General features: G+C 39.2%; 1 protein-coding gene across 2 annotated transcripts in view; it reads left to right on the forward strand.

Moving 5' to 3' along the window:
* Positions 1–12,148, forward strand: part of LOC128638600 (sulfotransferase 2B1) — a 119,605-nt gene that overhangs the window by 28,663 nt on the left and 78,794 nt on the right. Inside the window, exon 1 of one of the 2 annotated variants that reach the window (XM_053690655.1) lies at positions 12,034–12,148. This exon is cut by the window's right edge and continues 159 nt beyond it. The exons of the other annotated variant lie outside the window; for it this stretch is intronic. The gene's annotated coding sequence lies outside the window, so the exon portion shown is untranslated. Of the gene's footprint in view, positions 1–12,033 lie in introns of those variants that run through there. 2 annotated transcript variants of the gene reach the window in all.

Below are 12,148 nucleotides of genomic sequence, written 5' to 3' on the forward strand. Positions count from 1 at the left end.
TTTGTGTTGTAATGGAAAGCTAAGCTATATTCTTAATAAACCTAATATAACTAAAATATGCTATAGCTAGCTAATTTAATGCATTTGAAAAACATGCAACAATGGGTAATGTATGTCATATGTCAAACATGGGGAAAATTGTATCTTTGCCTTGGTGGGAAATGCATTGAGAGATATTGACAAGAATGTAGTGGAAGACACAGAGAGGGGATGGGTGCACATGTTTATCATCCTTAGAAATGGCTATGTTTCTACTTATATCTATTACTAAAGGGCATCGTTGATCATTCATGTAACCTCCTATGTGCCTGTAATCTAATCTGCAGACCCTCTCCCCAACTCACAAACCTGTCATCAGTATCTCCATTCCACTGGCACACACACAGACATTTACGAACCACACAAACCATTCATATTCTAGAGAGGTATTTTTCCCCCCAGCAATTTACTGGAAATTTTTACTGATTGCATCTTAATGCACAGGGAGTAGATGTCTTTTGAATTTGGTATGTTTTTTGATGGATAAAGTGCAGCTAATACTATAAACTGTTTGTATGTAATAAATAATTATTATTGTTTTAACAAACAAATATTGAATTGTCTTGATAATAATATTTATATATATATATATATATATATATATATATATATATATATACATACAGTATCTCACAAAAGTGAGTACACCCCTCACATTTTTGTAAATATTTTATTATATCTTTTCATGTGACAACACTGAAGAAATGACACTTTGCTACAATGTAAAGTAGTGACTGTACAGCCTGTATAACAGTGTAAATTTGCTGTCCCCTCAAAATAACTCAACACACAGCCATTAATGTCTAAACCAGAGGCGTATTATGGCCTAGGCCAACAAGGCCGGTGCCTAGGACAGCAGATTTGGGAGGGGCAGCACATCTGCCCTATCCTCTCTCTAAAAGTCAGTACACAGTACAGTAAGCGATAAAGTGCAGGCTTTTATGGAGAAGACGAGGCACATGCACTGATTAAGGTCACTCTTTACAGGCAGTGCTCCTTTAAACCGTTGCTTCATTTAGAGCTGGCAGCATTTTTGCAGTGGAAGCGTTCTTGGTGAGAAATTTGCCCGGGGATATGCTTACAAGGTGAGGCTGGAGGAGAAGACCTTGTGCCGATATGCTGCCTTCCCTTGTCAGCTGTGGTGGATCTGCGAGTGCAGTGCTTATTGCAGGTCTTAGTTACTAACTGACTGGATGCGTCTGTGCACTGCTTAGATCAGCTTGTGATGTCTAATCATAAACTCTCAGCGCTAATGTATGTTAGCTACTAATAGCTTGCTTTCTCTGCATTCATGAACCCACTAAGTAAATAGTAAATGGACACTTAAAACGTTTCATTACTTGAAAGATGGTAATTACTGTATGTTGTTGCATGTAAAGGGCAGTGATAGTTTTCAAAGTGTATTCTTCTTTCCTTCCCTTCCTCTCTCCCCTCTTTCCCTTTCTCCCTCCCTCCCTTCCTCAACTCACTCCCTCCCTCAACTCCCTCCCTTATTTCTTTCCCTCCCTCCCTTCTTTCTCTCAACTCCCTCCCTTGCTCCCTTCTGTCACTTTCTTTCCCTCCCTTCTTTCCCTCCCCCATTTTCTCCTCTCCCTATCCACTTTTCTCTTCTCCCTCCTTTCCTTCTTTACTTTCCCTCCCTTTTCTCCCCTCCCCTTCTTTTCTCTCCCTTCTCTCAGGGAGAAAATGGTATGCAATGCATGCAATTCAACCCACCTGTATGCAAGTGTTTTGCTAGCCCATTTTCTTTTGAATTGTTATGAAAAAAAAAAAAAAGAAAAAAAAAAAACATTTTACACACTGACCCAAAAAATATTAAGGGGAAAAACGGTCTAAAACCTTTTTTTTTTTTTGGGGGGGGGGTCAGCAGAATTTTGAGTGCCTAGGGCAGCATAAAACCTAAATACGCCCCTGGTCCAAACCGTTGGAAACAAAAGTGAGTACACCCTTAAGTGGAAATGTCCAAATTGGGTCCAACTAGCCATTTTCCCTTCCCCGGTGTCATGCGACTCGTTATTGTTACAAGGTCTCAGGTGTGAATGGGGAGCAGGTGTGTTAAATTTGGTGCTATCACTCTCACACTCTCTCATACTGGTCACTGGAAGTTTAACATGGCACCTCATTTCAAAGAACTCTCTGAGGATCTGAAAAAAAGAATTGCTGCTCTACATAAAAATGGCTTAGGCTATAAGAAGACTGCCAAGACCCTGAAAATGAGCTGCAGCATGGTGGGCAAGACCATACAGCGGTTTCACAGGACAGGTTCCACTCAGAACAGGCCTCGCCATGGTCAACCAAAGAAGTTGAGTGCACATGCTCAGCGTCATATCCAGAGGTTGTCTTTGGGAAATATATGTATGAGTGCTGCCAGCATTGCTGCAGAGGTTGAAGGGGTGGGGGGTCAGCCTGTCAGTGCTCAGACCATACACCGCACACTGCATCAGATTGGTCTGCATGGCTGTCGTCCCAGAAGGAAGCCTCTTCTAAAGATGATGCACAGTTCATTGAGGGAACCATGAATGCCAACATGTACTGTGACATACTGAAGCAGAGCATGATCCCCTCCCTTCAGAGACTGGGCCGCAGGGCAGTATTCCAACATGATAACGACCCCAAACACACCTAAAGAAGCTGAGGGTAAAGGTGTTGGACTGGCCAAGCATGTCTCCAGACCTAAACCCTATTGAGCATCTGTGGGGCATCCTCAAAAGGAAGGTGGGGGAGCGCAAGGTCTCTAACATTTACAAGCTCCATGATGTCGTCATGGAGGAGTGGAAGAGGACTCCAGTGGCAACCTGTAAAGCTCTGGTGAACTCCATGCCCAAGAGGGTTAAGGCAGTGCTGGAAAATAATGGTGGCACTGGCCACACAAAATATTGACACTTTGGGCCCATTTAGGACATTTTCACTTAGGGGTGTACTCACTTTTGTTGCCAATGGTTTAGACATTAATGGCTGTGTATTGAGTTATTTTGAGGGGACAGCAAATTTACACTATTATACAGGCTATGCACTCACTACTTTACATTGTAGCAAAGTGTAATTTCTTCAGTGTTGTCACATGAAAATATATAATAAAATATTTACAAAAATATAAGGGGTGTACCCACTTTTGTGAGATTAAGGGGCCTATTTATCAAAGGTCTTGCAGACCTGATCCGACAGTGCGGATCAGGTCCGCAAGACCTCGCTGAATGCGGAGAGCAATACGCTCTCCGCATTTAACATTGCACCAGCAGCTCACAAGAGCTGCTGGTGCAACGCTGCCCCCTGCAGACTCGTGGCCAATCGGCTGCCAGCAGGGAGGTGTCATTCAACCGGATCGTACTCGATCGGGTTGAATTCCGGTGATTCCTGTCCGCCTCATCAGAGCAAGCGGACAGGGTTATGGAGCAGCGGTCTTTAGACCGCTGCTTCATAACTGCTGTTTCTGGCGAGTCTGAAGACTCGCCAGAAACACAGGCCCATGAGCTCCGTTCGGAGCTTGATAAATGAGCCCCATAGTATATAATGTGTGTGTGTGTGTGTGTATATATATATATATATATATATTTATGTATATTTATATATATTTTAAGATTATTTCCCCAAATGTATCCTAATAAATACTACTGTGTATATGTGTATATATATATATATATACGTTGATTGCAGTAGCCGTGTTAGTCCAGAGATTTAGATATCAAAATAACAAGAGTATTGCATTGAGCAATGATACTTTTTTATTGGACTAATTATACATTTATAAGTTGACAAGCTTTCGTAAAAGAGTTCCTTCCTTTATCGAGTCTAAAGCAATACTGACCAATTCCATGGAATTTACAGATTATATCTTAAAACACAGAATAGCTAAGAAGATAGAAAGTGCAGGGAGAGGAGGAGGTGTCGTAAAAATCATGAGGGGGGCTTAGGTAACAGGCAGACAGTGTCCAGTGTAGGAGAACAGACAGGGGAAAAATATAGCTTTACATAGAGCATATACTGACATAAAGTTATATATCAACATTGAATCAATATCTATAAAGATGTGAAATTTTATATACAGGGGGAATACAAAAGTTAAAAAAAGACAAAAGTGTGGACATAGGCTTACCTGTGTACCTATGTATAAAGAATGTGGAATATACAATGTAATTGACTAAATGAAAGTACATTACAAATAATTGTGATAATGTGTTAAGAATTCAGAGTCCACATTTAGTTCAGAATTAAACAGGTTGAAGTGCATTATCATTTTCATTTCAAAAGTTTTTCTTTCTATGGTGTTTTTGAAGTTGCCTCTGAGAATTTTGATTTTGAGGTTTTGGATGGAGTGGTCAGGTTGGGTGAAATGGTGACCAACAGGGGTGCAGTATTTTGTTTCACAGTGGTTTTTGATTGAGTGTCTGTGTAAGTTCATCCGAAGGTGCAGTTTTTGGCTTGTTTCTCCAATATAGCATCCCATTTCACATGCAGTGCAATGTATCATGTATACCACATTTGCAGATATACATGAATATGCCCCTTTAATGTTATAAGATTTATTATTGTGATTTGCTGTTCTGCTTTCACAAACGTGTTGACACAGTTTGCAGAGAGCTTTATAGCAGCACTTGGTTCCATTCTGAGTGTTCTTTTTCTCAAGGGGTAGCTTCCTATGTACCAGTTTCTGCTTTAGGTTAGGTGGTTGTCTGTATGCCAGAATTGGGGGCTTTGGAAAGATTTTTTGAGTGTGGGATCCTCTAAGAGTAGTGGCTGTAAGTCTTTTATGATTTTTTGTATCCCTTCCACAGCAGGGATGTATTTGACTACTAGTGGGATACGTGATATGTGTTCACATGGAGTATTGAGGGCAGAGTTAATTTTTTTATTTATAATCCTTGTTTTGTAACTTTTTTCTCTGAATGATTGGGACTGTGTGATGAGGTGTTTGTCACGGTCCTTGGTATCTGAGCAAATTCTGTGGTATCTTGTAGTCTGACTGTAGATTATGGATTTTTTAATGTGATTGGGGTGGGAGCTGGAGCTGTGGAGGTAGCTGCATCTATCTGTTGGTTTCCTGTATACAGATGAGTGCAGTTTGCCATTTGTGATGGATATTGTTGTATCCAGGAAGCTGACACAGTCTCTAGAAAAGTTCATTTTAAGCGTGATTGATGCATGAAATAGATTAAATGATTTATGAAAATGTTCAAGGTTTTTTTCTCCTTCTGTCCATATGATGAAAATATCATCTATGTAGCGAAAGTATTTGAAGGGTTTGTGAGGGTGAGTGGCTAGGAATCTCTGTTCTAAGTCAGTCATGAAGAGGTTTGCGTACTGTGGTGCCATTTTGGTGCCCATGGCTGTTTTCATGGTTTGTAAGTAGATGGAGTGGTTGAAGATGAAATAATTGTGAGTAAGTATAAATTCTGTAAGTTTACTGACTGTAGAAGCACTATATGTCTGGTTAGGGCTGTCGGAGGAAAGAAAGTTTAAGCAGGCATCAATACCATCTTTATGTGGAATATTGCTGCACAGGGATTCCACATCCATTGTCACAAGTATAGTATCCTCTGGCAATTCTGTTATCTGGCTGATTTTGTTAAGAAAATCAGTGGTGTCTTTTATAAAGCTAGTGGTGTTAATAAGTAAAGGCTTAAGAATATTCTCCACTAGGCCCAATATTTGCTCAGTCAGAGTGTCCATGCCTGTTATTATTGGTCTTCCTGGGTTCCCTGGTTTGTGGATTTTTGGGAGCATGTAGAATGTCCCTATGCTAGGGTTAGAGGGCACCAGTTTGTCCAGTTTATGTTGCGTGTGTTTAGGGAATGTTTTAATTTGTTTTCTAAGTTGCAAAGTGTATTCCTGGGTGGGGTCCTTTTCCAGTTTTTTGTAATAAGTTTGATCTGATAATTGTCTATTTCCCTCTGTGATGTAGTCCTGTGTATTCATGATCACCAATGCTCCTCCCTTGTCCGCAGGCTTAATGGTAATATTTTCATTATTTCTTAAGTTTTTTGTAGCATTTTTTTCTAAGTGTGAGAGGTTATACATTATTTTTTCTGCTGTGTGTTGAGAAGAGATGCAGTTCTCAACCGGAAGCTTTCAATATAGCTGTCCAATTTTGTGTTGCGTCCTGGTGCAGGTGTGAAGATTGTGTTCTTTTTCCTTCCATTAAGCCTGCGGACAAGGGAGGAGCATTGGTGATCATGAATACACAGGACTACATCACAGAGGGAAATAGACAATTATCAGATCAAACTTATTACAAAAAACTGGAAAAGGACCCCACCCAGGAATACACTTTGCAACTTAGAAAACTAATTAAAACATTCCCTAAACACACACAACATAAACTGGACAAACTGGTGCCCTCTAACCCTAGCATAGGGACATTCTACAAGCTCCCAAAAATCCACAAACCAGGGAACCCAGGAAGACCAATAATAACAGGCATGGACACTCTGACTGAGCAAATATCGGGCCTAGTGGAGAATATTCTTAAGCCTTTACTTATTAACACCACTAGCTTTATAAAAGACACCACTGATTTTCTTAACAAAATCAGCCAGAGAACAGAATTGCCAGAGGATACTATACTTGTGACAATGGATGTGGAATCCCTGTACAGCAATATTCCACATAAAGATGGTATTGATGCCTGCTTAAACTTTCTTTCCTCCGACAGCCCTAACCAGACATATAGTGCTTCTACAGTCAGTAAACTTACAGAATTTATACTTACTCACAATTATTTCATCTTCAACCACTCCATCTACTTACAAACCATGGGAACAGCCATGGGCACCAAAATGGCACCACAGTATGCAAACCTCTTCATGGCTGACTTAGAACAGAGATTCCTAGCCACTCACCCTCACAAACCCTTCAAATACTTTCGCTACATAGATGATATTTTCATCATATGGACAGAAGGAGAAAAAACCTTGAACATTTTCATAAATCATTTAATCTATTTCATGCATCAATCAAGCTTAAAATGAACTTTTCTAGAGACGGTGTCAGCTTCCTGGATACAACAATATCCATCACAAATGGCAAACTGCACTCATCTGTATACAGGAAACCAACAGATAGATGCAGCTACCTCCACAGCTCCAGCTCCCACCCCAATCACATTAAAAAAATCCATAATCTACAGTCAGGCTACAAGATATCACAGAATTTGCTCAGATACCAAGGACTGTGACAAATACCTCATCACACTGTCCCAATCATTCAGAGAAAAAGGTTACAAAACAAGGATTATAAATAAAAAAAATTAACTCTGCCCTCAATGCATCACGTGAACACTTACTACAATACAGGGAGAAGAAAAACATATCACGTATCCCACTAGTAGTCAAATATAACCCTGCTGTGGAAGGGATACGAAAAATCATAAAAGACTTACAGCCACTACTCTTAGAGGATCCCACACTCAAAAAAATCTTTCCAAAACCCCCAATCCTGTTATACAGACAACCACTTAACCTAAAGCAGAAACTGGTACATAGGAAGCTACCCCTTGAGAAAAAGAACACTCAGAATGGAATCAAGGGCTGCTATAAAGCTTTCTGCAAACTGTGTCAACACGTTTGTGAAAGCAGCATAGCAAATCACAATAATAAATCTTATAACATTAAAGGGGCATATTCATGTATATCTGCAAATGTGGTATACATGATACATTGCACTGCATGCAAAATGGGATGCTATATTAAAGAAACAAGCCAAAAACTGCACCTTCGGATGAACTTACACAGACACTCAATCAAAAACCACTGTGAAACAAAATACTGCACCCCTGTTGGTCACCATTTCACCCAACCTGACCACTCCATCCAAAACCTCAAAATCAAAATTCTCAGAGGCAACTTCAAAAACACCATGGAAAGAAAAACCTTTGAAATGAAAATGATAATGCACTTCAACCTGTTTAATTCTGGACTAAATGTGGACTCTGGATTCTTAACACATTATCAAAATGTTTTGTAATGTACTTTCATTTAGTCAATTACATTGTATATTCCACATTCTTTATACATAGGTACACAGGTAAGCCTATATTGACATTTTTGTCTTTTTTTAACCTTTTTATTCCCCCTGTATATACAATTTCACATCTTTATAGATATTGATTCAATGTTGATATATAACTTTATGTCAGTATATGCTCTATGTAAAGCTATATATATTTGACAGAGCAAAGAGAGGAGGCGGCATTGTAATTTATGTTGACAATTCCACAAAGTTCACCCCCATACAAAAATCTAGCTCTCCTGCCACCTTTGATTTGCTTTCTGGCAAAATTGAGATCCCTTGCAGTAAATTAATCATTGTTGCAGGAATCTACCGCCCACCTAGCTCCCCTGTGCATTCCATTTTGGACATAGCACAGCTCCTTAGTGAATACATAGCTCAAAACGTGCCCAAAAAGTGAAATTTTGGTTTTTGGAGATTTTAACATTGATTGGCTTAATCCAAAAAATAACAGTTGTCGCTCGCTGTTTAAATCTTTGCAGCTAACGCAATTAATCTCCTCCCCAACTCGCATAAACATCAAAAGCCATAATCATACCCTGCTCGACTGGATTCTCTCCACTTCTCCCGACCGAATCCAGGAGGCAGGTGTTCTCCCTAACAATTTCAGTGACCACTGCCTAGTGTACTGCGTGCGCAAAATAAAGGCTACTAAATCCTCTCCCAAGGTTAAAATCACCAGGTCCTTCAAAAAATTTAATATTCAATCATTTCTAAATGACATCAAGAACCTCCCCTGGCACAGATTAAACCTAATCCCAGATCTAGACTCTGCAGTTGAATTCTTTCAGTCTGAACTCCTACAAGTTTGGAATTTACATGCCCCGCTGCGTAAGGTGAGAGTAAAAGGAGCACACTTGAATTGGATCACAGCTGACCTCATTGAAATGTACCAATTTTGGGATTTATTGTGGTCAAAGTTCAAGCATACTGGCTCTATGAATGATCACTGTGTATTTAGACAATGGCGAAATATATGCACTAAACAAACAAAATTGGCTAAGGCCCAATATTTCTGTGAAAATCTGAACAATAACATATCTAACCCTAGAAAGTTTTGGAAACTCATAAATAACTTACAAAATCCACCAATCCACTCCCAAACCTCCACTGTCAATGTGGATAACCAAAACCTGCAACTCCCCTTAGAAGTAGCAAATGACTTTAACAATTATTTTGTCGGATGCTCCACCACCCTGATTGACAAACTAATAAATGGCACGCATCCTGAAGCTACAAATGTGAATCAGGCCCCACTAAAACAGCAAAGACCCAATATAGAGAAGTTCAATTTTAGACCTGTAACCATCAATGTCGTTAAGAAACACCTTAATAATCTAAAAATGAAAAGCCAGTCTGGACCTGATCAAATCCCAGCAATGCTGTTTAAGCTCAGTGCGCCAGCAATTGCTAAGCCTGTCACAACCCTAATTAACGAATCCTTGGTGTCTGGATACATACCCAAACTCTGGAAAACTGCAAGAGTAGTGCCTATTCATAAAAGTGGGGAGTTAACCTTGGTTTCTAACTATCGCCCTATATCATTGCTCCCAGTATTGTCAAAAGTCTTAGAAAAATGCGTCCATACACAATTATGCGAGTATTACCAACTTTCTAACTATCTGACCCCTGATCAATCAGGTTTTCGACCGAATCGCTCCACTACAACTGCCCTCCTAAAAGTTTGCAGCAACATCCAAACTGGCATGGAACAAGGAGACTTAACTGGAGCTATTTTCCTTGATTTTGCTAAGGCTTTTGACACAGTGGACCACAACATACTACTGCTCAAACTAAAAAACTCTGGTATTCCTGATCGTCCGTTAACCTGGTTTAGATCATATGTATCGGATCGATCACAATATGTCTCTGTTTCTAACAGTGACTCCCTCCCTCTCCCAGTCACGTGTGGTGTTCCTCAAGGTTCTCCCTACTATTCACATTATTTATAAATGATTTGCCTAATGTCTGCAAATCCTCAACTGTACACATGTACGCAGACGACACGGTAATCTATGCAAACAAATCTGATCTGCCGCAGCTTGAAGCAGTGCTCCAAGACCAGTTCACAGAGGTAGAAAAGTGGATCTCAAAAAGCAAACTCTTCCTAAACACTGACAAAACTGTCACAATGATCTTTGGAACTGGGCCTAAATTACACAAATTACAAAATTCCCATCTACGCATCAAAACAAAATCCAATTGCACGCTTACCGCAGTCCACTCTTTCAAATACTTGGGTATGTTCTTAGACCCTAATCTATCTTTTGGCCTCCAAATAGAAAAACTTGCATCTAAACTTTATCCAAAATTAGGTGCCCTGTACAGAAACAAATCTTGCCTCAGCCCTACAGTAAAGGAAAAGATTGTACAGCAAATGCTGATGCCTATCATGGATTATGGGGACGTAGTATACACACCTGCACCGCAAACTCACCTTAATAAACTTAATACATTGTATAACTCATTCTGCTGCTTTGTGCTACAATGTAACTACAAGATCCACCATTGTGACATGCTAAAAGAACTAAACTGGCTGACGCTGGAATCCAGACGCACCCTCCATCTTTCCTGCCTTGTGTTTAAGAGCCTTTCTGGGAAGCTCCCACCCTACCTGAGCAGAATGCTCTCCCTGGCTATTCCCACCTCCTATAACCTCCGATCCAGTACCAGCACATTATTTAGCTTGCCTCAATACAAAAAGAAAGCAGCTCGATCCTCCTTTTCCTTCCGAGCGCCATAGTTATGGAATGACCTCCCGCACACTTTCAAACCTTCCCCAAGTCTAATATCCTTTAAGAGATTCCTCTCTACAGATCTCAAAACAGAATGCACCTGTCATGGTTGATTATATATTTCTTACCTGTTCTATGTAAAATTTTTGCATCTATTGTGTATTATTATTGTTTTTGAATTTTATTGTACACTATTGTATCAATGCAATGTTTTGTGGACCCAGGACATACTTGAAAACGAGAGAAATCTCAATGTATCCTTCCTGGTAAAGTATTTTATAAATAAATAAATATTTCCCCTGTCTGTTCTCCTACACTGGAAACTGTCTGCCTGTTACCTAAGCCCCCCTCGTGATTTTTACGACTCCTCCTCCTCTCCCTGCACTTTCTGTCTTCTTAGCTATTCTGTGTTTTAAGATACAATCTGTAAATTCCATTGAATTGGTCAGTATTGCTTTAGACTTGATAAAGGAAGGAACTCTTCCGAAAGCTTGTCATCTTATAAATGTATAGTTAGTCCAATAAAAAAGTATCATTGCTCAATGCAATACTCTTGTTATTTTGATATCTATATCTATCTATCTATCTATCTATCTATCTATCTATCTATCTATCTATCTATCTATCTATCTATATATATATATATACAGTATATATCTTTTTCTTTTAAAATTTAACTTAGCTGACCTCCTTATACCATCTGTGTTTCTCTTTTTAGCATGATGTAATGCAATGTAATGATCTTTCCCAATAATTAAAAGCTTTTTTTTTGAAGACTATAAAGGAAATTAATGTTCATTTAAAACTGTAGATGGTCTGGTTTATTTGAAGATGAACACTCACACACAAACCTTTATGTACAGAATAAAATGAAATGCATATATATGGTAACATGCTGGAGCAAGTTCAAGTGTAATTCTTTAATTCTAAAAATGGTTCTGTTCATTAATAGTTTATTTTACACACATTAGACTGGGTAGGGACCTTTTTAGAAGTACTGTAATTAGTTATAATCTAACTGCCCAACCTAGGAGTTTACTGTGTCTTCTAAAGGAAAGGCATGTTTTGGCAAGTCTTTGTCAAATTCCTTTTTTTTCTTTCATAAAAGAGCTTTTATCTCGCTTTTGACAGAGGAACTTACCTTTGTCTTTATTTATTTAGAAGTGAGTTTTGTTGCATGCACTTGACAACTCTCCTACCCAAGTTTAGCACTTTGCAGAATCCCCTACTTATATATTTACCAATTACAACTTATGCTGTCTTTGTATATGTAGGCGTACTATATCCACAGTAGCCTATCAAGTTTTTTCATATGCAAGAACTCTAGAAAAGGGGACAGGAAATTGATACCATATGTGATTTTTTTTTCT

The sequence above is a fragment of the Bombina bombina genome, chromosome 8, assembly GCF_027579735.1.
Source record: "Bombina bombina isolate aBomBom1 chromosome 8, aBomBom1.pri, whole genome shotgun sequence".
In the NCBI taxonomy this organism is placed as follows: domain Eukaryota; kingdom Metazoa; phylum Chordata; class Amphibia; order Anura; family Bombinatoridae; genus Bombina; species Bombina bombina.